Raw genomic sequence first — 27,780 nt, 5'->3', positions numbered from 1 at the left:
AAAAGCATTTAAATGCCTTGTCCCAAATTAAGCTTACTGTTTTCCTCTAAACTAGATTTCCTTCATGGTGTCTCTGTTAACTGCTTGATAATTTCCTCAGCCCCACTGGTTGTTGAAGATGCAGATTTCATCTTTCTCATCACCTGGTTCCCCAGTAAGTTCCAGGCCCTATGGCTTCTATTTCACCTAATATGTCACATCTTCCTTCGCTGTTTTATTGTTTCCTTAGCACTTATTACTATAGAAGCCATAGATTGCATGTATTTGTCTTTTATGTTCAGCCTCCTTTGGTAGAATGTAAGCTTCAAGAAGGCAGAGATTTATGTTTCACTTGTTCGCCGTTTTAGCTGTGGTGTTTAGAACGGTGTAGCAGGTAGTAAATGTTTATTGAATAAATGTGTGAATCAATAGGCAGAATGTATTAGATGGATAAACAGATGGCAATGAGACAGTTCATAAAATATATTAAATTTCTATTATCGATAGGAGAGAAAATAAAAACTTTAAGTGAACGAGTAACAATAGTTAGTAATGGAAAGAAAAAGGGTAAATGCTTGAGTCATTTAGAAATAGAAGCCATAGGGCCTAGATGAATGGAGAAAGTCTTCTGAGGAGAAGAATTTTGAGTAAAACCTGAAGGAAAAAGGGAGCTAATAGTAATGCAGTTAGACCATGGTTACTATTACATATGAGTCCCCCAAGCTCATTGGTTTAATTTTTTAAAACAGAAATGTCACAGGGGTCCAGGATGAATAACAAAGACACTCTTATCGCCTTGGAAATTCCAAGTGGTTAGAGGCTCCCTCCCAGGAACCAAGGACGTGGGCAAACCAAATTCTTTATGACACAGGTCCTTCCATACTGTGTTTCTCTCCATCATCAACCTATGACCTCTAATACTGACAAGAAGAAGAAAGACAGGAGCTCACACATCACTCTGCTCATCACACAAACACAACCAGATGTCTCCTAAAGAAATTATTTGGGGGAAACTCATCAGTCCATTCTGTTTTATTCCATTTTCAGTCTGTCACTAATTTTTGAGTCCATTCAAATTTTTTTGGTTTGATATATTACATTAATTTTTCCTATAATCTGCTAATCCATTATCTGTATGCTGTCCTGTGTTTTCTTTCCTCTGTGTACTTTCTCTGTAGCTTTTGACACTTTGTTAATTAAAACAAGTACAGAATGTGGCTTTAATATATTTTTTCTTTGAATAATACTTTCAGATGTTAATAAATAATACTATTTTATTGGGCAAGAATCAAACAAACAATTCAACAAAACAATCTAATCATCACCTTGAAGTATCCATCCTTCCTATCCTATCTAATAAAAGGGTAATATGCAAATTAACCATCACTCCATCACAAAGATGGCGGTGCCCATAGCCACAAGATAGCACTGCCCAGTCCTCTCAGCCCTGCCAGAGTCCCCCAGTCCTGGGGGCGGGGGGAGGGGTGGCCACTGAGAGCGGGCAGCGTGAGCGGCCTGGCGGAATGCTTGCTTCGTCACCCCAGCGACAAGGCAAGTGTTCCATGCCTGGCCGCGGATGGGCCTCTGGGCCGCGGAGATCCTCTGGGCAGTGGGCACAGAGTGGCCAGGCCCCGCAGAGAGCTACTGGTGCACGGATTCATGCGCAGGGCTACTAGTCACTTTATAAAAAGATAGAACTTATGGAAGCAGTTGGAAGAGGCTGTCCTACAGGAGTGTTTATGTAAGCATATTGTTGCTCTGACAAAGGCCACAGAAAGCTAACTGCTCAGAGCTCCTGTGTTCAGGGTCTCCAAGGAGTAGGAACAAGAGAACATAGAAACTTTGGGTCTCACCAAACTTCAAGTTGCTTTTTAGCCATAGATTGGGAGTTGTCACTTCAGCAAATTAATTTTCTTAAAAGCATTGTCTTTGTTTCATTGGTCATTTGGAGTAAAGCTCTATAGGCAGTCTCACCAAATAGGTCATCACCAGACTGAGAGATGGAATGAGAGTTTGCAGAAATTCTTGGAAAGGCTAATAGTCTGAGAAAGAAAAGTGTAACAGCAATAAGTCTGGGACAAATTTTATTGAAAAGAAAACATAACAAAACCCAGAGCCGTGGAGACTGGATAAGCCAAAAACAAAAAATAAAATAAAATAATTAATATGTTGGCATGCAGTTCAGGGAAAAGATTTAGATACTGAAGTTTGATCTCTAATCTCCAATCTTCAGGCTTCCTCAAGTCCACTCTAAAAATTAATAATAATAAGGGGAACACAGATGACTGGAGAGCATCCTTCATCCAGTGGAGCAGAAGAGTGAACCCACAATTTAATCTTTCAAGGAACCATGGCCTTTGAGAGTCTATTAAGCCATGAAGCTTAGGGTTAATAAGAGGTTTTCTTCACCTCACCTTGGGGTTTATTTCTCACATTTTTGTGTTTGAATATTTACTACCACACTGCAGACGTGTTTGAGATATTTTTCTTCTCAATCTCTGCCTCATTTTCATTCAACACTACAGTTTGCCTTCCCCCAGTGCATACAATTATCACCTCTCCACTCTAATTAGCTTCCAAGCTGCCTATATTGTCCCCCTCACTTTTATGATATTGGCTCCATATATTTTGATTTCCTAATTAGCTTTTGATTTATCCCATTTTACAATGTGTTGCCAAATGCTTTTTTTTTTTTTTTTTTTTTTTTGCTTTTATATACTTTTAGGGCTTCTTTACCAGGCACTTTTTTTCTTAGTATGCCCTTTTTAAAAAGTAGTTTCTTACTCAACCTAGCTCAAATCTGTCCTTGCTGCAAAATATTACATCTCCAGGGGAAAACAACAACTTTACTGAGTATTTTTTAAGCTGTAGTGGTGCACGACCCACAATCAGATCATTTTTTTAAAGATTTATTATTTTTCACTTGATATTCCTGGACTTTGCCTCAGATGACAGTCACTTTCTATTGAAGCTAGGAAACTTTTCCTTGCAAGTCTCATTTGTGATCGTGTGTAATGCCTTAAAGACTGTAGGAGATAGACATCTGAAAAGTGTGATTTCTTAACAGACTGTTTATGTACTAATGTGTAAAATGTCCCAGAAATCTGCTCTCCCATTTCTGTTGCCCGTGGGGGCTGAGATTTCCAGCAGCTCCATATGTTGGTAGTTGTCTAATCATGTTGCATTGCTTGTCTGCTTTCATTGACTGTCACTCAGTAAAATAGTCCATCAAAATTTCTAAAAATGTAAAAGTAGTTCTTTTCCTGATGATTCTTATAATGTTTTAAAGTTCAATTACTCCTGCCAGTTCATTGCACGTAGCAAGGATTTATATGGACGCCTCTCGGTGTTTAAGCGAATGGAGTAATTAAAAATGAGAGGAATACATGTGGAAATAGAAAATGCTTAAAGCTTTGCCCTTGTGACGTCCATTGCAGTCTTTATTCTGTTGTGGTTTTCACTTGACTCTTGACTACCCAAATTCTGAGTTTAAGGGCCCTGATTAAAATAAAATGAGTGATTCTGTTTTAAGGTGGCATTAGAAGGAATTGCCTTTAATTTGCTTGCATGTAGAGCATTGTACGCTAAAGAATTTGGAAAGTTTGGGCGGATAGTGAACAGGTGGCTTTTCTGTGTACGTCACTAACTCGGTCAAGCTGCTTAAATATTCTTTTCCACTATTGCCACATCTGTAAAGTGGAGATAATGAAAATCTTTATCTCACATGATTGTGATGAGGATTAGATGAGATGATGTGCATCATAGTGGCTGCTGCATAGGAAATACCTAGTAAATGATAGTTTCAATTATTATTTGACTGAATAGATTGCATCAGCTTATACTTAAACCCTAATTAAGTACATTGTGTCTCGTACATTGTAGGAAGTGTTATGCCAAGCTTTCCAGGTGCCCAGGTAGCTCCGCGGATGGTAACAAATGTTTAATTATGATGTGTCTTAGTGTGGTCCTCTTTGGATTCTTTTTGTTTGGGGTTCTGTGCACTTCCTGGACTTGTAAGTCTATTTCTTTCACCAGGTAGGGGAAGTTTTCTGTCACTATTTCTTCAAATAGGTTTTCAGTATCTTGCTCTCTCTCTTCTTCTGGCACCCCCATAATTCTGATGTTGGTACACTTGAAGTTGTCCCAGAGGCTTCTTACACTATCTTCAACTTTTTGGATTCTATTTTCTTTTTGCTTTTCCGGAGGAGTGTTTTTTGCTTCTTTGTGTTCCAAATCTTTGACTTGATTCTTGCGATCCTCTAGTCTGCTTTTAGGTCTCTGTATAATATTTTTTATTTCAGTCACTGTATGCTTAATTTCTAGTTGATCCTTTTTCATATCCTCGAGGGTCTCGTTAAATTTATCAGCCCTTTCTAGGAAATTCTTGAAAAACCTTATAGCCGTGGTTTTGAACTCTATATCCAGTCTTTTGCTTTCCTCCATTTCCTTCATTTGTGGCCTGCCTCTTTGTCTCCACATTTTAGCTGCTTCCCTGAGTTGATGGAGTGGCTTTGTGTGCTAGGTGTCCTAGCAGGGCCTAGTAGCTCAGCCTCCCCAGTTACCTAAGGTGGACACTCTTGGTGCACCCCTTTGTGGGCTGTGTGTGCAGTCTTGTTGTAGTTAAGCCTTGATTGTTGTTAGTATCACTGGGGGGAGTTGACCTCCAGGCCAATTGGCAGTGAGGATCAGCAGTGTCTCCGCTGGGAGGGCTTCTGTGCTCAGCTTGGATGGGGCGGAGTCTCAGGGTGGAGCAGACAGCCTTGGTTTCCCGTCAGCCCCGCCCTAAGAGGCCCCTGGGTCTCAGTGTCCCGCGGCAATGGCTGCACACACCTCTGAGAGAAGGCTGCTCTCAAGTTTTGCCCGCTGCCAGACAGTCCAGTTTCTCCCCAAATGAGTATGGTACCCAAAGTCTCACCTGGAACTGAATTTCAGTGCAGTCGGGAGGTTTTGTTTCCCTCCCAAATGAGAAAGCTAGCCGGAGCTTGCTGCCCGCCCTCTCTGCGCCGCGTATTCAGCCGCCCGCCCTTTCCGTGTGCATGGGTCTCCGCACATCCACAGCTCCTCTGAGTCTCAGTGTCCTTTTCTCTTTCCTTCTAGTTGTAGAATTTCCACTCAGCTAGCTTTCTGGTGGTTCTGGACGATGTCCACTCTGTCTTCCAGTTGCAGTTTTGAAATTGTTGTGCGAGGCAGCAGTATGGATGTTTACTTATGCCGCCATCTTGCTTTCCTCTGCACTTCATTCTTAACAGAAAATAAAAAGCCTTCGTAGATAAAAATCTCTAAAACCATTTTAGTACAATACCTTTTTGTTGTTGTTAATCCTCACCAGAGGATATTTTTTCCATTGATTTTTTTTTTCTTTTTAGAGAAAATGGAAGGGAGAAGGAGAGACAGAGAAACATTGATGTAAGAAAGACACCTCAATTGGTTGTCTCCCACATGCGCCCTCCCACAGGGCCAGGGATTGAGCCTGCAACCTAGGTATGTGCACTTGACTGGAATTGAACCCAAGACCCTTCAGTCCACAGGCTGACACTCTATCCACTGAGCCAAACTGGTTAGGGTGGGCAGTAAAATTTTTATGTGAATTACATGTAAGTTAGAAATGAGAAACAACAACAACAACAACAAACAGGTAAGAATTGCAAACATAATAGGACCTTGAAAATAAAGAGAAATGTTTATGAAAGGGAAATAAAGGAAAGAATATGAGCTTTCCTGTCTCTGTTCTTGTTCATTTTGTTTGCTAGTATAATTTTCAAAGAGGCAAAATCATGACATACAAAATGAACACATATCACATTCTGTTAAATTTAGTAATTAGTGGGGAAACAGTAAAATATTTAAAGGTGGTTCAAAAAATGTTTTTTGAGAAGCTAGTACATACAGGCAAATTAACAAAGAAATGTTTTCGATAAATTGCTACATTAGATATAAAACTGGTTAGTGTCCAACAAAGCCAAAAATGGCCCCAGTTGGTTTGGCTCAGTGGATAGAGCATTGGCCTGTGGACTGAAGGTTCCAGGGTTCAATTCCGGTCAAGGGCACATGCCCAGGTTGCGAGCTCGATCCCCAGTTGGGGCGTGCAGGAGGCAGTCAATCAGTGATTCTCTCTCATCATTGATGTTTCTATCTCTCTCTCCCTCTCCCCTTCCTCTCTGAAATCAATTTAAAAAAAAATTTTTAAAAAGCCAAAAATGGAAACATTTGAGGTTTTTATTTTACTGGATACATCTTATTTGCATCTCCCCCCTCCCCCAAAAAAGTCTAAAAATTAATCTCTACCCTTAGTGTTGAATATTGTCCAGCCAATAGAACATCAAGTCAAGTACTGTAATGGAAGATCACCCAGAATCTCATTTTCCTAGTTTCAAATTTTGAATATTTTTTCTGAGATTATTGTCACTCTATTACATGCATGCTTTCTTAAAAAAATGCATGCACATTTTAACCACATGTTTTTACTAACAACAAAGCAATGACTTTCATTTGCCATCAGTGTGAAGATACTGTTCATACAAAATAACCATGATCCCTGAAATTCTCAGTGATTGCTTTTTTGAAAATGCTAGGCTGTTGCTGAGCACTTTATCCAGAAATCAAATCAACTTCCTAAGTCACACTCATCCAGTCATCTTTTGTGACAGTCAAAAGTTGTTCTTAATTAATTCAAAACGGGAAACCATGTTAAACGTTTTCCAGTAATCACAGATTCATTTAGGTAAGAATTTATGTGCTGATTTTACGTTATCCTATATAATAAAAGGGTAATATGCAAATTGACCCTAACGGTGAAATGACCGGGAACAACCAGTCGCTATGACACGCACTGACCACCAGGGGGCAGACACTCAATGCAGGAGCTACACCTTGGTAGTCAATGCGCTCCCAAAGGGGAAGTTCCGCTCAGCCACAAGCCAGGCTGATGGCTGAGAGCACAGTGGCAGTGGAGGGAGCCTCTCCTGCTTCCTCGGCAGCTCTAAGGATGTCTGACTGCCAGCTTAGCCCGATCCCTGAGGAGCAGGCCTAAGCTGGCAGGTGGACATCCCCCGAGGGGTCCTAGACTGGGACTGCAAGAGGGCACAGGCTGGGCTGAGGGACCCCCCTCCCCCGAGTGCATGAATTTTCGTGCACCGGGCCTCTAGTACTCATATAAGTACATAGGTACATAGACTAAGACTGGATCCCCATTTTATAAAGCAAAATATATAAAAAGTAAGAGAATCCAAGAATAAGGTTTGAAGAATATAGCTTTTGTAAGTAGTTTGATAATGTTATATCCCAAACAGTAAAATTAACCCTGACAGTCACAAAAGGAGCTCAAAACCCAAATTAGGGCAATTACATTCACATGGCCTTCTGATACCGATTTACATGTGTACTTTTACTACACACATTAGACTGTCATAAAGTCATAGGGAGATGGTGATTATATTCATGAAGAGACTTCTTTGTATAATAAATTGTCCCCAAACTTATAAATTGTGATTCAATTTACAGGGTTCAATTTATTCAGAATGATCAATTATCACCTTTATTATTCATAGCCATCTTTATCGGTGCATCTGTATATATCCCATGTCACAATGAAATAAAACATACTTGGCAAGCTTTAGGAATAACCTACTGTCAAAGTTTACATCACAATGAAATGAATTGTTAAAGTACCCGATGGACCTTTAAGATGAATCCATAGCAGTAAAAAGCAAGTTTCAATTTTTTTTTTTAATCTTATGAAAGTGTCCTCATTAGTTGCCTTATTTTAGATCACTAAAGAACTAAACTGTTTTTCATCTTCCTTCTAGGGTCTGTATTGTGAGCTTCAAATGAAGCTCTTCTTTCTATCTGACACTTGGACTTGCTAAATTGTTTTATTTTTATGTAAGAATCTTGATGCCCTCTCACCTTTAGTTGCTCATTAGGTCCAGGGCAAAACATCAAAAAAGGCTGTTGATTTACCCTCAGGAGGTTTATATTCAAATAGCCCCAGCATCCTTGTGTATTTTATGGCTTCTTCAATGAGTTTTCATTACCTCCTGTTGGAATTTAGGGTTTAAACAAATACAGCAATTACATCATTATGGAATACTATATATGTGTTTTTTTTGTTTTTTTTTTTGCAGTTTGTCCATTTGTTCAGAAGCCCTCCTCCCAGTATTGTCATTTATATACTTCACTAGAGGCCCGATGCCCGAAATTCATGCAAGAGTAGGCCTTCCTTCCCCCTGCTGCCGGCACTGGCTTGCCTCTGGCACCAGGAACTGGGGCTTCCCTCCGGCCACCAGCAGGCATCCGGGACCCAGGCAGCCCCGGCTTTGTCCGGAAGATTGTCCAGAGGGACATCTGGTCTAATTAGCATATTACGCTTTTATTATTATAGATACTGTACCCAGGAATAATGGAAACCCCAATTTCAAAGGGTGCATCTGGTCTATATAATTAAACACTGCAATGAGGCATGTGTTTTCAACTATGTCAATTCCAGATTTCCCTGTATGCTAGAAGTTGCATGAAAATTTAAATTGCATAGTTCCCGAAACCACTCACAAATAAATGCCAGCTATGCATATTGGTCAGAAAAGGGGGAAAAGGCAAAATCATCTATTTTCCATTCCCAGCACTGGTTTCAAAATGATTAGCTTTGCTCCCCTTCCTCAAAAGTCCAATTAGGACAAGACCCACCCCTTGAAAGACCTGGAATTAATCACAATTATTTGAAGCGTAATGTTAATGACTCTCAAGTAGAGAATGAGTCCCAATGCTTTGACTCTCAAGGTCTGGCTCTCAGGAGAGGCCTAGAAAGGGGCACAGCCTGTGAGAAGGAACAATCCTCCCAGGATGCCTTGTGCCTTCCCTTCGGTGTACATGTTCTCTCAGTTCATGGTGAGATTCAATCCACTGAACATGGGTGCAACATCCTAGGGGGCTCAGACATAGTATGTTAAGGAAGCACATGAAAGTTTTTTTTTTTTTTTAAATATATTTTATTGATTTTTTACAGAGAGGGAGAGAGAGGGATAGAGAGTTAGAAACATCGATGAGAGAGAAACATCGATCAGCTGCCTCTTGCACAGCTCCAACTGGGGATGTGCCCGCAACCAAGGCACATGCCCTTGACCGGAATCGAACCCGGGACCCTTCAGTCCGCAGGCCGACGCTCTATCCACTGAGCCAAACCGGTTTCGGCACACATGAAAGTTTTTGATGTGGCATTTAAAACCTTGGCTGATTTCTTCATTAATATAGTCCAGGTACCTAGAACACTACCTGGCACATACAACCATTTAATAACTGATTATCAACTGAGTGAATGCGTGAGCAAAGATTTATGAAACAATTAGGAAAAGGGGAGAGCCTGTTTATAATATTTCTGGGCTGATTATAGTCTACGAGTTAATAAACATGTTAAACAAGAGAGAAAAATCAGCATTGGTTGGATTTAAAGGGAAAGACTTCACGAAGAACGGAGGAGTCGCGATGGTCTTTAATTGGTTTGTCGGGACTGATGAGCCAGCAGCATCTGGGAGGCTCCTGAGTGTGAATGGCTCTGCAGAGCACACTGGGGTGATATTCACCGACGTTACTTCTCTTAACCCCCAAACAACCCTTTCAAGTAAGAATTATTATACCGATTACATTTATTTTTTAATTTATTGGGGTGACAGTGGGTGACAAAATTCCACAGGCTTCAGGGGCACAAGTCTACAAGACATCCTCCGTAGGCTGTACTGTACGGTCACCACTCCAAGTCTCCGTCCATCACCATTTGGTGCCCCTATGCCTTCCCCAGCCTCCCTCTACCCCCTCCCTCCAGCAATCAACACACTGTTGTCAGTGTCCACTGGTGTTTTTTTTTCTTTCCCTTCTCTGCACAATCCCTCCATGCCACCTGCCACCCTCTATAGCTGCCATCCTGCCCACTATCTATACGACTGTCACTATTTGGCTCCTGCGTTCATTTTATTAGATTCCCACATAGGAGCGGCATCATATGGTACTTGTCTTTCTTTGGCTATTTCACTTGGCAAAAGGCTCTGTGGTCCATTCATGCTGTTGCAAAGGGTAGCATTCCCTTCTTTTTTACGAGCCAGCAGTGTTCCGTTGCGTAAATGTACCACAGCGTTTTGATCCGCTCACCTACGCATGGGCACTGGGACTGCGTCCAGATGCTGGTGATGGGCAATGAGGCCGCAGTGAACACAGCGGTCCACGTATCCTTTTGAGTCAGTGTTTTGGGTCCCTGTGGATAGATTCCCAGAAGTGGAGTCACAGTGTCATGAGGCAGTTTCATTGTTAGTTTTTTGACTTCCTGGGAATTAGAGTGCTAGTTTGTATAACTGGGTGGCTGGAAAGGGGTGTGTTGCATGATTCAGTTTTTCTAAAAAAAACAACCCAGAAGATAAAAAAACAACCACTTCTCTGTCTGCATCTCTCATTGATACAGACCTCCATCCCCTTTTTCCACCTGGTTCACCTTTGTTCCCATTTCCTGACTGTGTCCACCCCACCCCCGCCAGCCTAAAGACCGTCCGTGGTGTCCAGAGGCCTTAGGAATGATATTCAACTGGACAGATTTATTTCTAAGGTCCATTAATACTCTGGGTATTGGCTAATATGTTTGTCTGATCTTGCATTTGAATGCATTTCCCTTATATTGAATTCCCAAATTGTTTTACATTCTCCATTAGGATCATTTGGGATATTTAAAAATGTATGAAGGTTTGATGTGTCTTGATGTGAGTCTGTCAGTCTCTGCCAATGACGGCAGGCAGAAGCTCTGATGATGAGGATGTGGGCTACCGCTGGACCTAAGTAGCACACTATATCTTCAATGGCCCGAGTGATCTCTTAACATGTTTCTAATTTAATGCTTTTATCAGCTAATTCGGTTTCCCATCCAGACTGTATTGTTTTCCTTCAGTGCAAGGAATTGGTGGGATAAAACGGAGAAGCAGGGTAAGAAAAACCATTTCTAAGCATAACCCTACCAGCTCTTTGAAATGTGCACTACAAATGAGTTTGAACCTTGACCAAAGGTATTTGAAAAAAACACACACACATAAATTATTTTTTAAAAGGTGATTTTTCTTCTAAATATTTACAGAATATAGTCTTCCTTTAGGAAACATCTAGAACAACTCCATCAAAAGAGAGGTGATAGTAGTTCAGAAGAGTTCAGAAGTCTATTCTGAAACTCAAATAATGAGCCATACTGGCTGCCATGTACTTCACTCTTATGTTGAATTATAACCATAAAAAACTAGACTGGACCAATTCAAAAACACTGACATTTGTGAGATTTTTCTTTAGAGGGAAATATATATATACCGTAGGGTTGTGTGTGTTTTTCCACTGCAGTGTGAGGCCAAAATCTTACAAGGCCGTTGACTACTCCCCAAACCATGCAATGCTGTTGGTAACAATTTGGTCCTCCTGCCTGCTGAGATAAGTTTGCTGATGCAGGATGTTTGCATTATCCTGAAGTCTGAGGTATTTGTTTGGGGATAAATGCTTCCAATTCACAGCCCGAGCCCCAAACTGCAACATGTGTGAGCCAAGTGAACAGTCCGTGTAACCCTGGTACAATCACGTACACGAGAACACCTCTGTCCATCTAAGTGAAACGTCTCACATGCTAAGACACATCAGCTCTCATTTAGCATTTGTTCCCTCAGCTGGCTTTATTTATATGAGCTCAGGATGGCTTCGTAGGTGTTTCTTCTATGGCACCTTCAGACATATTTTTGTGCGTTAATAGCATTGTGAGGCAGTTGTACCTTTTCTCATGTGAGCACAGTAATTTTAAATTACTTTAAGATCGGATGGTGAATTGAAATAATTAATCCAAACCATTGAAATAAGATGCCTGCCAATTATTTTGTCATTGTTCATTTTTTCACCCTCAGGAAATCCTGAGATTGTTTTCCCTGCTGGGGAAACTGAGGCTAGGTGGGCGGAGTGTTCAGAGGAATTCAGGGAGGTGAGGCAGGAGGGGACTTCAGGGTTTCCGATGCTATGCAGATGCTGACCAGAGAAGGTACCCCCCCAACCCCCACATTTCTCATTTTGAAGAGAGACACTTCAGCGGGTACAATACAGCTCTCAGCCATGGGTTTAGAGTATTATACTCCACAGCAGGAGGGTTTTTTTTCCATCCTGCAGGGAAATAGGCTTCCATTATAACTCTCAACTCTCTGAAAGAACAATTTAGGACTAAATTAAGCTATTGCTCACAATTGCAAAAAATTGGATACAACATCTTCTCGTTCCTTTTGAAGATATAATGACAATACATAAAGCTTACTTGAAGTGGAACAAATGTACTCAGCAAGCTGACGGGAGCATAAATCTGTGCGTGACAACTGAAATAGAGCTATGCAGCCTGCTGCTTGTTAATCAAGAGTTTAAGTCTTAGGCTGAATAACCAAATTCTGTCCATTTTTGTTTTTTAAAGATTAAATCAAACTTTAGTTTTCTCCCACAGATCTGACACTGCACATCTCCTCTTTCTTTCTTTTCTTTTTTTTCCCCTCTCTCCTCATGTTGGCTCACTTTTAATGTAAATATACCTACGGATTATTGAACTTTCTAGAGACCCCTGCTGTGTTGATTAATTGCTAATGAATGCTAATGAAGGACTGTGGTGAATCTACACTATGATGTATTTGAGGGATGAATGATTAGAGTTAGCTGTGGCTGGCAGGAGAGTGCTTACCACAAGAGCAAGTCCATAAATAAGCTCAGAAATTATTTCTTTCTTAAAATGTGTGTCACGGTAAAAATGTGAAAAAATAAGATTAAATAAGTTAAGGAAGTGGAGAGATGGCACTAAAAGTTGTATGTGTTATCTACATGAAAGTAAGGTATATCCATTTCTAATTGATTAGATATTAACATATGAACTCAAACATGTAATTTATTGCCTTTTCCCTTTTAAAAAAAAATGTTTTTTAATTGATTTCAGAGAGGATAGGAGAAGGAGAGAAAGGGAGAAAAATCAATGATGAGAGAGAATCATTGATCCTCTGCCTCCTGCACACCCCCTACTGGGGATCTAGCCTGCAACCCGGGCATGTGCCCTTGACCGGAATCAAACCCCTTCAGTCCATAGGCTGACGCTCTATCCACTGAACCAAACCAGCGAGGGCCCTTTTCTCTTTTAATCTAGCTATTTGGCCTTGTTTTGTGTTGTCATATACTATCAAATATTATACAAGATATTAGTATTATTATGAATAACTAAATAGAGATTTTGCTATTTAGAGCTATATCCTATTTTGACGACCAGAATGAATCAGTTTTACAATAAAAGGTTGTTTCTAAAAGTTTTTATCTGTGGAGCATTTGTAATATTTTTATCATATGGGAGCGATTAAGTTTATAGAGTTGGATCATAGAACTGAGCTATTGTTTGACATAAGGAAGGTTTGTAAAATCCTAACAGTTTTTCATTTAAGTCCATTTAAAAATCAATATCCTATGCAATATCTATATCTGCAATTTTCTTTACTGAGAAGTTCTTTCATATGGCATGTGTTATTTTTTCTCTGGTACCTAGCATTTTTATTCAGAGTCACCGACTGTGTCGATTGCTTTATAGCACCATGAGGACATAGAAATGTAATGGCCTTAATATTAACATTATGTTGTAGACAATCATTTGGATGATTGGGCGTTTCTTTTCGAATTTGATTTGAACTTTCTTTTCTTAGTATTTTAAAGATCAGATGGGCTCTGCCTTAGGCTAAGGCTTTTCTTCTATAAGTTTTCCTATTTTATAAAATTGAACAACTTATTTTTGTGTGTTGTGTGTGTTCATGTATATGTGATAGCCTTTGCCATGTCAACAAGTACATGTGTTTAAAGGTGATAATATATCATTTCACGCTTTTTGGAAAAAGAGCTCTTCCAGAGTAGGACAATGCTGGTCAATGGCTATTTCGATCTTAATCCAAATCACATAGTTGAGACTCCTGATTCTGGAGAATTTCGAATAATATTTTCAGTAACTTTGCACAAACTCAGTGTCTCTGTTTTTGTTATTTTTTAGATACAGACTTTGAAAATTATTAGATGCTGTATAACTCCACAAATTCAGCACAGTCATGGCTAAAAAAGAAAAGTAAGTAAGTACAACTTTGATTCTCTTTTGCTGAGTAAATCACTTTTTCTTAGCTAGAGAAAATGCATTAGTACATCATGCTAGTCCTTTTTGGACATCTCAGTACATTGGTTGGGCCAATACTCTCACAGTGCAACCCAGTGAACTTCTTTCTTGCCCTTAAATTGCTTCCTGGACATTGAAAAATATTATGGCTAATAAATTTCATATTACTATAGTAGAAACTAGTGAACATTGTATCCCTCTGCCTTTTTACCTCAGGTAGCTTTAAATATTGCCTTGTGCCTTGACCTTTGAATCCCATTTGTAATTGCTCTGTTCTGCCTCTGCAAGGACTGTATGTGTATAATAAATGTTTATCCACTTCCACCTACTCCCACATAAGTACTTGGAAAGCTCCCGGAAAGGATCAGGAGTTTTGCTAACCCTACTTGCTAGTTTCCTCGATAAATAAAAGCAGTCATAGTTGTCTTGAGAAATTCAAAGGAAATTCAGCCCATTTGTTTTTTCAAATACTTTTCCTCAAACTTTTGTTCTTGGTCTTGTCTAAGACATAATCAAGTTTGGTTGGTCAAACATATTAAAGAAATTATTTTCTCTGCGAACAAACACTGGAATAACTTATGAAGAACTCCATTTTTGTTAAGTTTTTAGAACCAATTTGAGAAAAGCTCTTTTAAATGTTTACTTGATTCCTTGTTTTTCTTGTGGTGAAATATACAAAGCAAAAGTTGGCATCTTAACAATTGTAAATGTATAGTTCTTTGGTATTAAGTACGTTCACATTTCTGTGCAACCATGGCAACCATTCATTCCCATTTAGCAGATGTTAAATACCAACTCTCTCCGCACTCCTCCCCCATGCCTTGGTAACCACCATTCTACTTTCTGTCTATGAATTTGACTATTCTGGGTACCTTATATAAGTGGTATCATGTATTATTTGTCTGGCTTATTTCACTTAGCCCAATATTTTTGAGGTTCACCCATATTGCTTCTTGTGACAGAGTATCACTACTTTTTAAGGCTGAATAATATTCCATTATTTCATTGTCGTACATGAATATACAACATTTTGTGTATCCACTCATTCATTGATGGTCATTTGAAATGTTCCTGCCTTTTGGCTATTGTAAACAATGCTACTATGAACATGGAAGCATACATTTGATATTCTTTTTAAAAATATTTTCTTTATCTTTTAATTATAGTTAACATATAATATTATATTGGTTTCATGTATACAACATAGTGAGTAGTCATTTATATAACTTATAAAGTAAACACCTTAATAAATCTAGTACCCATCTGACACCATACATAATTATTACAATACTAGACGCCCAAAGCACAAAATTCATGCAAGCGTAAGCTCTTCGCAGCCACGGCTGCCTGGATCCCTCCCTCTCAGCCATGGTGGCTGCAGCCCCGGTTTCATCCCGGAAGGACGTCTGGAAGGACGTCCATTCTAATTAGCATATTATGCTTTTATTATTATAGATTATGAACTATATTCCCTTTGCTATACTTCACATCCCTGTGACTACTTTTATAACTGGAAATTTGTACTTCTTAAGGTCCTCCCTTTTTTTTACCCATTTCTCCCGACCCTTCTCCCACCTGGCAACCAACAAAATGTCCTCTGTATCCATAAGCTTGTTTATTCGTTTTTTAGATTCCACACATATGTGTTTGGGCTTTCTTTGTCTGACTTATTTTACTCACACAATACCCTCTAGGTCCATCCATGTTGTTTCAGGTGACAAGATTTAATTCTCTCTATGACCGTGTCATATTCCATGGTATATATGTGCCACTTCTTCTTTATGTATTTATCTATTGATGGAGACTTAGGCTGCTTCCTTATCTTGGATATTGTAAATAATGCTGCAGTGAACATAAGGATGCATATGACTTTTCTTTTCATTTTCCTTTTTAATCCTCACCTAAGGATATTTTTCCATTGCTTTTAGATAGCATAGAAATGGGGCAGAGTCTCAGGGGATCACCAGGGCATGATGGGGACTCAGATATGGTATCTGCTTGGGCCTTCCATGGGTGGGGTAGGGACTCAGCAAATAAACTAGGGCTTCTGCTAGCACTTCTCTCTGGAAGAAGGCTGCCCCTCTGCCAGGCAATCCAGTTCCCCTCAGTATGTACCTGGCTCCTTGTGAGCTGCTGCCTCAGCACTGGAGCTCAGAGGGAGTGAGTCCATCAGCAGGTAAGTCTGTGTGTGGGCCCTTTAAGAGGAATACCTGGGACTCCAGCTACCTTCTGTCTCAACTAAGCCTCAATCTCTGCTAATTTTTATAGTTAGAAGACATAGGTACCTCTCTTCCCAGCTGGGGCCCCTCATTCCTCTTCAGTGGGGGCCTATTGAGCCCAGATATCCTTCTCCATTTTTCGCTGTCACATGTGGGTGTGGAACCAGCCTCCACATGGCTTCTGTATTTTCTTCATTACAGAATTTCTGTTCAGCAGGGTTTCGGATCTCACTGATGGCTGTCCTGTCGTTTCTTCGTAACGTTGATGTGATCTGAGGAGGAGGCAAGCACAACATTGGCCTACTCTGCCATCTTGACAGGAAGCTGATATTTGATCTCTTTTAAAGGGACGTGTTCACCCTATGGAATTCACACCTTTCCAGCTAAGACATTTCTCCTTCTATGCTCCTTTTAGATTTTTCTCCCTGGGTAAACAATGTGTAACGATTTCTCTTTAGTTCTATCTCTGTTCTCTTCTTCTGACCACCACCATTCTCCCTGCCCATACCCCCAAAGAAAACTCCTGTTATCCACTGAATTGAAAACCACGTGAGGGTATATCACATACAGACAGGACATGGAACTTTACTAGCAGGGACATGTGGTTAACAGTTTATTTCCTCTTATTCCCACTTGTCACATTCTAGGGTGTTATCGTCCCAGACGTCTCATTAGCACCTCATTATTATGCTGCTCCATATATTGTGTTTGTTTTTAAATTTCTCTGAAAAGCCCTGCTAACAAAATGTCACTATGTGAATTCCCAAGAACTTCTACTGCCATATCATTGAAAATGTGTCTGAGATCTCTTAGAGAAAGAATAGTTCAGCAATTAGGGAACTAAACTGCAAAGTAGAAAAGATAAACTGTAGTCAAGAAGTGACCAATGAGTGATCATCACATTTATTTTCATCCTTAAGCTCTTGATAAACCCTAATTGCTAGCAGACAGGTAGGAGGATAAATCCACAGCTCTTGTTCTTCCAGAATGCAATTTGAATGCCTCCATTAATTATTGGTCTAGCATCACGTTTAATTTAGATAAACTGGCTCTTAGTAAACTGTTGCTTTCCTGACACACAGTAAAAAATTACCTGTGGCCAAAACCGGTTTGGCTCAGTGGATAGAGCGTCGGCCTGCGGACTCAAGGGTCCCAGGTTCGATTCCGGTCAAGGGCATGTACCTTGGTTGCGGGCACATTCCCAGTAGGGGGTGTGCAGGAGGCAGCTGATCGATGTTTCTCTATCATTGATGTTTCTAACTCTCTATCCCTCTCCCTTCCTCTCTGTAAAACATCAATAAAACATATTTAAAAAAAATTACCTGTGCAGGGCTTCCACTCAAGATGGGGATGTAGGTAAATGTGGTACCAGCCTTCTCCCACAGCCACCTCAAAGTTATAACTAAACTACAGAACAACCATCATTTAGAACCGCCTGAAATCTCACTTAACAGAAGTCCTACCACTACGGTTATAAATCAGCAGCCACATGGAGACGGGTAGGAGAAGTGGAGATGCAGAGTGGGCTGATCCACACCCACCTGTAACAAATTAAAATCAAGAGAAATATCTTGACTGCCAAGGTCCTCCTTCAGGAGCAAGAGATCCCAGCCCCACACCACCTGGGTTCCAGCCCAGGGTTCCACTGCCAGCATGAGAAGTCCCCATAACTTCTGGCTGTCAAAACCAGCAGGAAAAATGGCTGAGTGAGAAAAAGGGCAGCAGCAGTCCCAAGCAGTTCCTCTTAAAGAGCCCCTGCACAGACATACTTAGACTCACTCCTTTTTAGCACCAACACTGGGGCTGCAGCTCAAAAGGTGCCAGGGACATATGGGGAGGAACTGAAGTGTCTGGCATCCTGGAGAGAGCTGAAGGGCCAGCTTTCTACCAGACAGAGGTGCTGCCAGAGGCCAGCGTTCCTTTTCTGATCCCTTTCCCCACAGACCTTGCAAGGTGGGCACCATAACTGAGTTTCCATCAACCTGGCTATCACTTTTACAGTGACCACTTCACAGATATTTAAAGATAGAAAAGATTTAAAGATAGAAAAACAAAACAAAACCGTGTAAAGTGCTACACAATTCAGTGGACCCAAAATCTAGTATGACCCTTGAGCCCTCACTGGTCCTATACTCATAAAAAGCAAATAGACACAAAATGTAGAGCTAAACAAGTATCTGAAGGTCTTTAAATAACATGCTCAGAGGCCCAATAGAAGGATATGAATAGGAAACCAGTGTCCCAGCGTTTTGTTGCTGTTCATCTGCTCCCCTCCCCTCCGTTTTCCTTGTTACAGAACCTGGAAGAGCTATCACTGAATCCTACCAGGCTCACTTCTTCTAGCGGTGGCAATGGGAGATTTAAAAGAAGAACCACCCACGATTTCGGGACATCTGTATTTTCTGGGAAGTTGCTGTAACACTCGTCTATTAATACTGTCAAAGGCCTACATTAGACCAGAAAGAACCTCGCCTCACAGATGGCACTTTTCACATGCCTTTTCCTAGAATTGATGGAGGGGAGCGATCAGCAACACTTCCTCCTCTGGAGCCAAGCTGGCTCTCGGATGGAAGTGCGCGTTAGCACTCCAGGAAGCAGCCAGTTGAGAAGGATTCTCGCCACAGCATCATCAAGAGTAGATTGACAGGACATCTCCTCAGCAGTTTTCACACTCCAATCTGCCACCTTTGTCTCATGTAGAGGCATTCTAGTGGCAGCGATGAAGCCATTTGGCAGGATTTTATCCCCTCAAAGACTCGAGAAGCTGTTAAAGACCCCAGGATTAAAAGGAAAGACCCCGTACATGGGATAATCTGGTCTAACCTCTCTAACTTCAGGGCGGTCCATGCCTAACACAGGGAAGACTCCTTTTTAGATGACCCTGGTCCCCCTCCCACTGAAGATTGGGTTAATTATAGAACTAACTCTGCCCTTTGAAAATAAAAACAAATTCTTTATGCCATTCAAGTTGCTCCATTGTAGTTTATAAATCTGTTGTTTAGATCATGTGCTAGAGGAGAAAACCTGAAATCTTTTTCAGTTACCTTTCTTAAAAGAATCATGAAGAGAATAATTCCAATTCCTTTTCAATTTCCTTGGTCATTTCTCTTAAATGAGACATTACTTATTATTATTTATAATAAAGACAGTAAATAATAACAAATATACTATTGATAATAGCTTCCATTTTCCAAATGTTTATTATACCAAGTTTTACAGTAACCACTTCACAGATATTTTCTTCTTTTAGAACCATACAAAACCCTAGGGAGTTCCTGAAAATCAGAGGGTTAAAATCTTTAAATGACTTTAAATAACATCCTCAGAGACCCAATAGAATAACACCCTCTTAACCACCATGATTTACTGTTATTAATAGTATAATGTTTCTCATAACCCAAATAACATAACTATTACAGCAGTCTATGGCTCTTTATTAAAAGTGCTCCTACTGGGGATCAAGCCTGCAACCCACGCATGTGCCCTGACTGGGAATCGAACCATGACCTCCTAGTTCATAGGTCGATGCTCAATCACTGAGCCACTTGTACTGGCCGAGCATGTACTGTATTTTTTAAAATTTTAGCCAATGTATTCTTAATTTCTGAGCCTTTCTTTTATATTATGCATCTCTTTCTTGACGTTATCACCAAATTTATCCATTCTTCCCCCATTATTTTGAACTCTTTATCAAGTATATTGTTTGTCTTATTTCATTTACTTTTGTTGTTGTTTTATGGGGTTTCATTCTGTTCTTTTTTTTAAAATATATTTTTATTGATTTTTTACAGAGAGGAAGAGAGAGGGATAGAGAGTTAGAAACATCGATGATAGAGAAACATCGATCAGCTGCCTCTTGCACAACCCCTACTGGGGATGTGCCTGCAACCAAGGTACATGCCCTTGACCAAAATCGAACCTGGGACCTTTCAGTCCGCAGGCCAACGCTCTATCCACTGAGCCAAACCGGTTTTGGCTGTTCTTTCATTTGGAACATATTTTTAAGTCTCCTCATTTTGGCTGTCTCTCTGTGTGTGTTTTCATGAATTAGGCAAAACAGCTACCACTCCTGGTCTTAAAGGAATGGCCTTATATAGGAGCATACCCTGTGTAGACCGTGTGAGCTGGGTTCTTTGGCAGGTCAGCTGGAGCTGGAGCTGGAGGAGGCATAGGCCATGGAGAGTCCCAGGAGCATGCCAGGCCAGGATCACCTCACCTGGACAGCTGCTGCTATAGCTGTAGCAGGCACAGGCCACAAGAGGTTCTGAGGGCAAGCCGCACTGAGGCTCCCTGGGCAGGCAGACTGAAGCTGGAGTGGGCTCAGGTTGTGATTAGTCCCGCAGGCAAGCCATGCTAGTGCTTGGAGCTGTGTTTGGGGTGAGCAAACTGCACGGGGTCAACCTTGCAGGCCAATTGAACCCATAGTTAGAGGGGACTCAGGTTATAGGGTGTCTGAGGAGCAGGTCTCACTGGGGCCCAGAGCTATCGTTGTAGTAGGTACAGGTTGCCTGAAGTCCATGGGGGCAAGCCACACTGGGGTCTCTTTGTCAGGCTGGTAGGAGCTATAGATGATCTGAGCTCAGACTGTGGAGAGTCCCATGGGCCAGCCACATCAGGTCCAGAACTTTAGCTGGAGTGGGTGTGAGCCATGGGGTATATAGGGGCAAGCCATACTGGGTCTACTTTGGCAGGCCAGTTGGAGTTGTAGATGGAGCAGGCTCAGGCTGAGGGAAGTCCTCACCAGGGTCTGGAGCTTTAGCTGGAGTGGGTGCAAGGTGCAGGGGTCCTGGGGTCAAACTGCACTGGGACAGGAAATGTGGCTGGAGAGAGCATGGGTTGTGACGAGTCTTGGGGGCAAGTCATGGAGCTGGTGGTGGGCCTGTCATGTGTGGATTTTTGCCCTTTGTTCTTGCTCTATGACTAAGAGCCTATGTGCTTAAGGTCTTTAAAAACATACGATATGTTCATTGTGGCATTATTCTCAATAGTTTATTGAGAAAAGGGAGCTGAAACAAAGAGAGAAGGAGATTCAGAAAAGAGAGAACAAATTTAGATTCTATGTTTTTAAAAAAATAACTCAAACACTTCAGAAATAACATAAAATATCAACCATTCATGTAGTGTAAATCTCACATTATTTTGCTAGGCAGAGTAATTAAAATATGTTTTATCTGCCCGGAGTTTGCACTGGAGATCCTTTGAGAGCAACACATCAAAGTCAATCCTATTTAATTTCTTCGTGTTTTAAAGTTCAGTTTCCCAGTGCTCACCCTCCATTTTCTGAGCAACCCCAGAACCGCCATACTTCAGGGACAGCCTTTCGTCTACAGAGCACCAGCCCTTGAATGCTTTACATTTCATTTTTAAATCCTTAATGCTCTATTCTGCATTAACCTGTCAGAATCTGATCTCGGGTAGAACATTTCCTAATCACTGATATTGTAGACATTACCAGTGGTGGGGGAAAAAATTGAGGGAACATAATAGTCACACAATAATTTATTTTTAAAAAATGCTATTTTCAACTCAGTTTGCTGAAATATTTACTATCCCTTGCCATCAAAGAACCTGACTATGCAAACAAATATATTTTTAAATATGAAAACGTCAGTGTTTTGTTATGATAACTGGTAGATGGTTAGAGAGATTATGGTCTATAACACCAGGCTCCATTGTGTCTGGGGTCACAAATTATGGTCTGGTTGTGGAAATAGGCGATGACAATTTTCTTGACCTTAGCGATTTCTGTGCTACAGAAGAACCCAGAAATAATCAATGTGATCACAACCTTGAACTCTAGCCTACTTTCCTTGTGTGTTCCAGACTGGGTACAGGAGCATGTGTTCTTGACTAAATAACAACCAAATGCTAAATGTTTCCAAATCAAAAAGAGAAAAAATTTCTCTAGCTTAAACCTAGCCTCTAGATGTAAAACTAAAGTGGTCAAGATGTTTTTCTCATGTCAGCCACAAGACTTTAATCAATAGTTCATGCTGCCTTGTCCATATATGAAGATGAATCATTGTTTCCTAAGCATGTGTTTAAACATCCAAGCTTTTATATTGAAGTGGCATTCAAATGATCTAAGGCAAGGGGATGAATGAGGAAACTAACATCCATTAAATATCCACCGTCTGCAAGGCCTCTCCTGTGAGCTTTATATGTGCTATCTCGTCTATATTTCCAAACAACAGCCCTACGTGATAATTATTAATGTTTGACTTTTAACAATAAAAACTATGTCTCAGGTAGCATACTTAACTTACTTATAGCCATTTATGTAATTAATAGCAGAGATAAGTATTAAACCCATGTTACTCACACAACTTTCATTGCTGATTTTTGTTAATAGCTTTGAATCAAAATGAAAGAATTTGAAATTTCTATTTTATGAAGTTATTTGCAGCATAGGAGCAAATGTTTTCTCCTTTTGATTGAAAATGATTGCAAATAGAAAAGGTGGTGAAGGGTAAGGAGCACAGGTTTCTGTGTCTGGTTCTTGCCACTTCAATATTTTTTTATGATGTCTGTGAACTCACTCAACTTTTCTGAATCTTGGTTCCTCATCTGTAAAATTAGCATATTACTGATTTTTTTTCACTTTGCTACTTATATTGCCTATGATAATTGGAGTATATTATAAACTACAAAGCACTACAGAAATATTTAGCTTTTGATGGGTGCTTTCGTTTCTTAGTGCTGTTATAACAAAGGACAAAATGGGTGGCTTTAAAAAACAAACAAAAAATTGTTCTCTTATAGTCCTGGATGTTGAATTCTCAAATCAAAGTCCACAGTGCCACACTCTCTCTGGCATCTCTAGGGGAGTATCCTTCCTTAACTCTTCTATTCTGGGAGTCCTTGACATTTCTTTGTTTCTATATACATCACTCTAGACATATGGCTATCTTCTTCTTGCATCTCTTCCTATTATCTTCGCTGTGTATGGGTTCATCCCGGCCCAAATTTCCCTTTCTATAATGATTAGGGCCTGTCATAATCGTCTTAATTTTAACTTGGTTACCATTGTAAAGAACCTATTTCCAAATATGGTCACACTCTTTTGAAGGGAGAGAATTTAACCCATATAATGGAGTAGTGCTAAAAGACATAGGAAAGGGAACGAAAAATAATGTGAGACTAGGTGAGACTCTACGCATATCTCCTTATCAGAACAATAATAAAAATTCCCATATAAAAAATCTTATTGATGATCAGGGTGCTCACTGACAGACTATCTGTTCAGTGCCTGAAAGCTGGCAGGATTAATCAGACTGACTGATCAAATGATAAGGAGTTGGAGGCCTCTGAAGACCCCAGAGTTCTTCCAGATGCATCTGTCAAGATGTAAAAATATACATGTGTCCTTGTACTCATCACAGAGCATCCGAAGGAGAGGAGCTGAGGTAAGACCTGTGAATTGGTTTTAAAAGCTCCACAGGTATCAGCAGATGAGTGGATTAAAAAACGGTGGTACATCTACACAACGGAATACTATGCTGCTATATAAAAAAGGAACTTTTACCATTTGCAACAGCATGGATGGACCTGGAGAGCATTATGCTAAGAGAAATAAGCCAGTTGAAGAAAGATAAATATCACATGATCTCACTCATATGTGGGATATAATGAACAGTATATACTGATGAATAAAAATAGATCCAGAGACAAAGAAACACAGAACAGACCGGCCAACCTCAGAGAGAAGGCGTGGGGCGGGGGAGTGGGGGGGGGGGGGGGGCCTTAAGAGATCAACCAAAGGACTTGTATGCATGCATATTAGCATAACCAATGGTATGGACACTGGGGCTGTCCTGGGGGGTGGGAGTGGTGATGGAAGAGGGGGTCAACTGAGGAAAAAGGAGACACATGTAACACTTTAAACAATTAAAAAAAAAAAAAGCTCCACATGTGATAAACACTTCCGGCTTAGAACCATCCAAGGTCTGAGGAACTGTACAAGAATCAGGCCTGACTCTCATTTTGAAAGGGCTTACAATGACGCAGGAGCAGCCCCATGGAAGGCAAGGTTCCCGGGCTCTGTGGCGCTGTCCATGGTGCTGAGCTAGCTCCTGCTGAAGCATCCTGCTGAGAGGCGGCCTGCTTATGGATTCTGTTGAGGTCTGTGTACTGACAGGAACGCTTTGCTGGCATTCATCACGACAGATTTTCCTGACCCTGCGCTGTCACTTAAACCATTTTTGCTGTTCATCCCAGGCTGGGTTATGTCCAGATAGCATTTCCCACGGAAGAGAATTGGAATTAATTTAAGTGTGATGGCAAGACGTTAAGGTGAATATATTGCTGAAAATCAGAATTTCTGTGTACATAACCTCAGTGTAAACAAAGAGAAGGGTACACAAGGGTTACCTGTGAGTACGTAATAGCAATTAGACAGCTGGGTCACAACCTCAGGGCTGGAACTAAAGGAGATACAGTTTTTAAAGTCCATTGAATTATTTTTTTAAATATATATTTTTTATTTTTTTACAGAGAGGAAGGGAGAGGGATAGTTAGAAACATCGATGAGAGAGAAACATCAATCAGCTGCCTCCTGCACACCTCCCACTGGGGATGTGCCCACAACCAAGGTACATGTCCCCGACCGGAATTGAACTCGGGACCTTTCAGTACGCAGGCCGACGCTCTATCCACTGAGCCAAACTGGGTAGGGCCATTGAATTATTTTGATGTACACCACCAGTTACTAGTAAGAAGGGCTTCCTTAACAATAAACGACTGCAGACTATAGCTCCGGCTTTCCTAGAATTTGATGTTTGCCCTTTCAGTGTCAAAACTTATTTTCTAGCCCTAGCCAGGTTGGCTCAGTGGATAGAGTGTCAGCCCGCAGACTGAAGGGTCTCAGGAGGTTCAATTCCAATCAAGGGTACATACCCTGGTTGCAGACTCGTCGGGGCACGTGCTGGAGGCAACCAAATGATGTGTCTCTCTCACATCGATGTTTCTCTCTGTATATCTCTCCCTCTCCCTTCCACTCTCTGTAAAAATCAATGGGAAAAATATCTTCAGGTGAGGATTAACAAAAGCAAGCAAAACATTTTATTTTCTAGGCAGAAATGAGGTTCCCCTCGGAGTTTTTCAGCAAAGAGCTGCATGAGCACTCATTTTACTTCTCTTTTCTGGTTTTGTTTTGTTTTTATGAGAAATTTGATAGACATGTTTGGTTTGAGCTTTTGGGTTGTTAGAGAGAAGAAAGAATAAAAACAGCTGAAAGGTATCTGCTACTTCAGAGCAGGGAGATGATTTCTGCATGGCTCTCATCTTCCCTTACTTATCAGGCAAAAACTCACCTGTCATGTTATTTTTGGAAGGACGATTTCAACAGTGATCGTAAAATTAAATGTCATATCATTGTATATTAAAGCACGCAACTTTGTAACAAATGTTAGTGCACAGTGAAGCCAAGGCTTAAGTCTCGAACCCTGAACTCTGTTTGGTGGGTACAGAGTAGTGGAATTGGGGTCTGTCCTTGGGTGCCTTGAAGATAGGGAATGATTTGAATCTTTTAAAAATGTTTTCATTGGAACCCCTGTTAAACTGCTTAAATAATTGCAGGCATAGTAAGAAGCTAACTTATATCAAAATACACCAGATAACCACTCTGCAACATTAGCAGACCTATTTGCAGTTTTACGAAGAGCTACAGCTGTTGCTGCATTGACAAGGAGTCCCTTTTAGGGAACATCAGCCCCAGTAATTGTGCCAATTGAAAGCAGAAGAAAGGAGGCGTTATTAGCAACGTGGCTCTGACTGCCTGAGAAGTCCATCTGAAAGAGATACCGGAGCTATGTACAGTGCCCGGATTCTGAAATCCCATTACTTTTCAGTTTTAGGAATACAAAAATATGGTATTACCCCTGCTTTCGAAAAGCCATCTAAAAATAATACCCTTACATTTCAAACACAATGAGCTCTAGCTATGGTAATTTCTCAAGGCATCCAAAGGTGTAAAGGAATTGAATCTTGCTGTTTGTGACAAATTCTTCCAAGCTGTTAGAGCAGATGTTTTTGCCTCACCACCTTTCACCTCCTTCACTCTTGACTGAGTTTTAAACTTATGCAAACATAGTTTAAACTACTAGCTCTGTTTGCTGGTTGGCAGTTTTATCCATTCACTTGTAAAAGGTGCCAAACTGGGTCTTAGGAAAAACCTGTTATTTGGTACAACAGTTTCCCAGATGGATCCAATGTGCAATAAATAAATGAGGACTACTTAGGTACAAAAATTGGTATTTTGGCATAATCTTATCAAATTACTTGTTTTGTATGCCTTTTTTATACAGGCCATGATTTTCAAAGGGGTTGAATACGGGAAGTGTAGCTTTATCATTCCGTGGGGTCTTGTAAATCTGTCAAATATTATTGGACTAAAAAACCTGTAATCAAAAGCGAGTGTGACCTAACTAATATTTTTCCTATCACCTTTCCTTAGGAAAGTATAAGGGGAATAAATAGATGTATATGGTAAAAATGCGTTACCTTCCCCCCTCTTTTTACCTCAATTTGGTAAGGTGCTCAAGAGATTTATATTTGGTTCTCTTTGAAATCTGTTTCTTTCCACCGAAATTAGCTGTTTGTTCTGAAGAGCAGTCTGAAAAAGAAATACTGTTGAATAATTTTTTCCCAAGCCTGTACACTCGTGGAGTTAGAGCTGACTAAACCCGTGGGTGATTTACACTCCTGTTTATTCGAAGAGCTTTATAGTTTACCATTAGTCTCCTCAGACCCCAAAGCATTTCCTGGGCAGCAGCACACTGACTGAGCACACAGATAATTTAATCACATTTAAACTAATGGATATTTAAGAACAGGAACATTTTTGTTAAAAATATCAATTTTAGATAAAATTGGGGAGAGAAGCCAACAGTAGCGCTTATTATGTATTGCTTGTTTTTCTATTACATTTAATGCTCTAATTTCTTCTCTCAAAGTAAATCAAATGCCATCACTATAAATAATTAATGTTTCCCTAGGGCAATACTAAATCTAGCCATCATTTGAGGATCCAAACATGCAATAGAATCTAATAAATCATATGCCTCAATAGTATTACTAAATCAAAGCCAAAGTGAAATCTCATTGGATACAGCCCTCAGGAAGATACATGATATGAGTACATGAATTAGAAAGAAGGACGAATTGATGGATTTTTTTTTTCTTGTATGGATTTCCACACTGAGACTCACTAATGCAAATTCTTTTCATCGTGCAGCAATTAAAAATCTATATTGCCCTCTATTTTTTATTTAAATAGGTAACATATTCCATATGACTTCTGTAGCTTATGGTAATTTTACATATAGAAAATTGCAATATACGTCATATTCAAGTTAGGAATTGTCCCAGAGAAAGCTAGCTAAAATTAATCTAATAGTATGCTTTCTTGCTTGACAG

General features: G+C 40.3%; 1 long non-coding RNA gene across 2 annotated transcripts in view; it reads left to right on the top strand.

Annotated features, from left to right (window-relative positions):
- Positions 1-1,611: 1,611 nt before the first annotated feature.
- Positions 1,612-27,780, top strand: part of LOC114234122 (uncharacterized) — a 47,337-nt gene continuing 21,168 nt past the window's right edge. Inside the window, exons 1-2 of one of the 2 annotated variants that reach the window (XR_008554589.1) lie at positions 1,612-1,720; positions 14,030-14,101. This is a non-coding gene — a long non-coding RNA (uncharacterized LOC114234122). Of the gene's footprint in view, positions 1,721-14,029; positions 14,106-27,780 lie in introns of both variants that reach the window. The other variant, XR_003620327.2, reaches the window with a different exon arrangement.

This window comes from Eptesicus fuscus, chromosome 19 (assembly GCF_027574615.1).
Source record: "Eptesicus fuscus isolate TK198812 chromosome 19, DD_ASM_mEF_20220401, whole genome shotgun sequence".
Taxonomy (NCBI): domain Eukaryota; kingdom Metazoa; phylum Chordata; class Mammalia; order Chiroptera; family Vespertilionidae; genus Eptesicus; species Eptesicus fuscus.
Note: the sequence above shows the minus strand (reverse complement) of the source record. Positions and strands in the feature narration are given on the sequence as shown.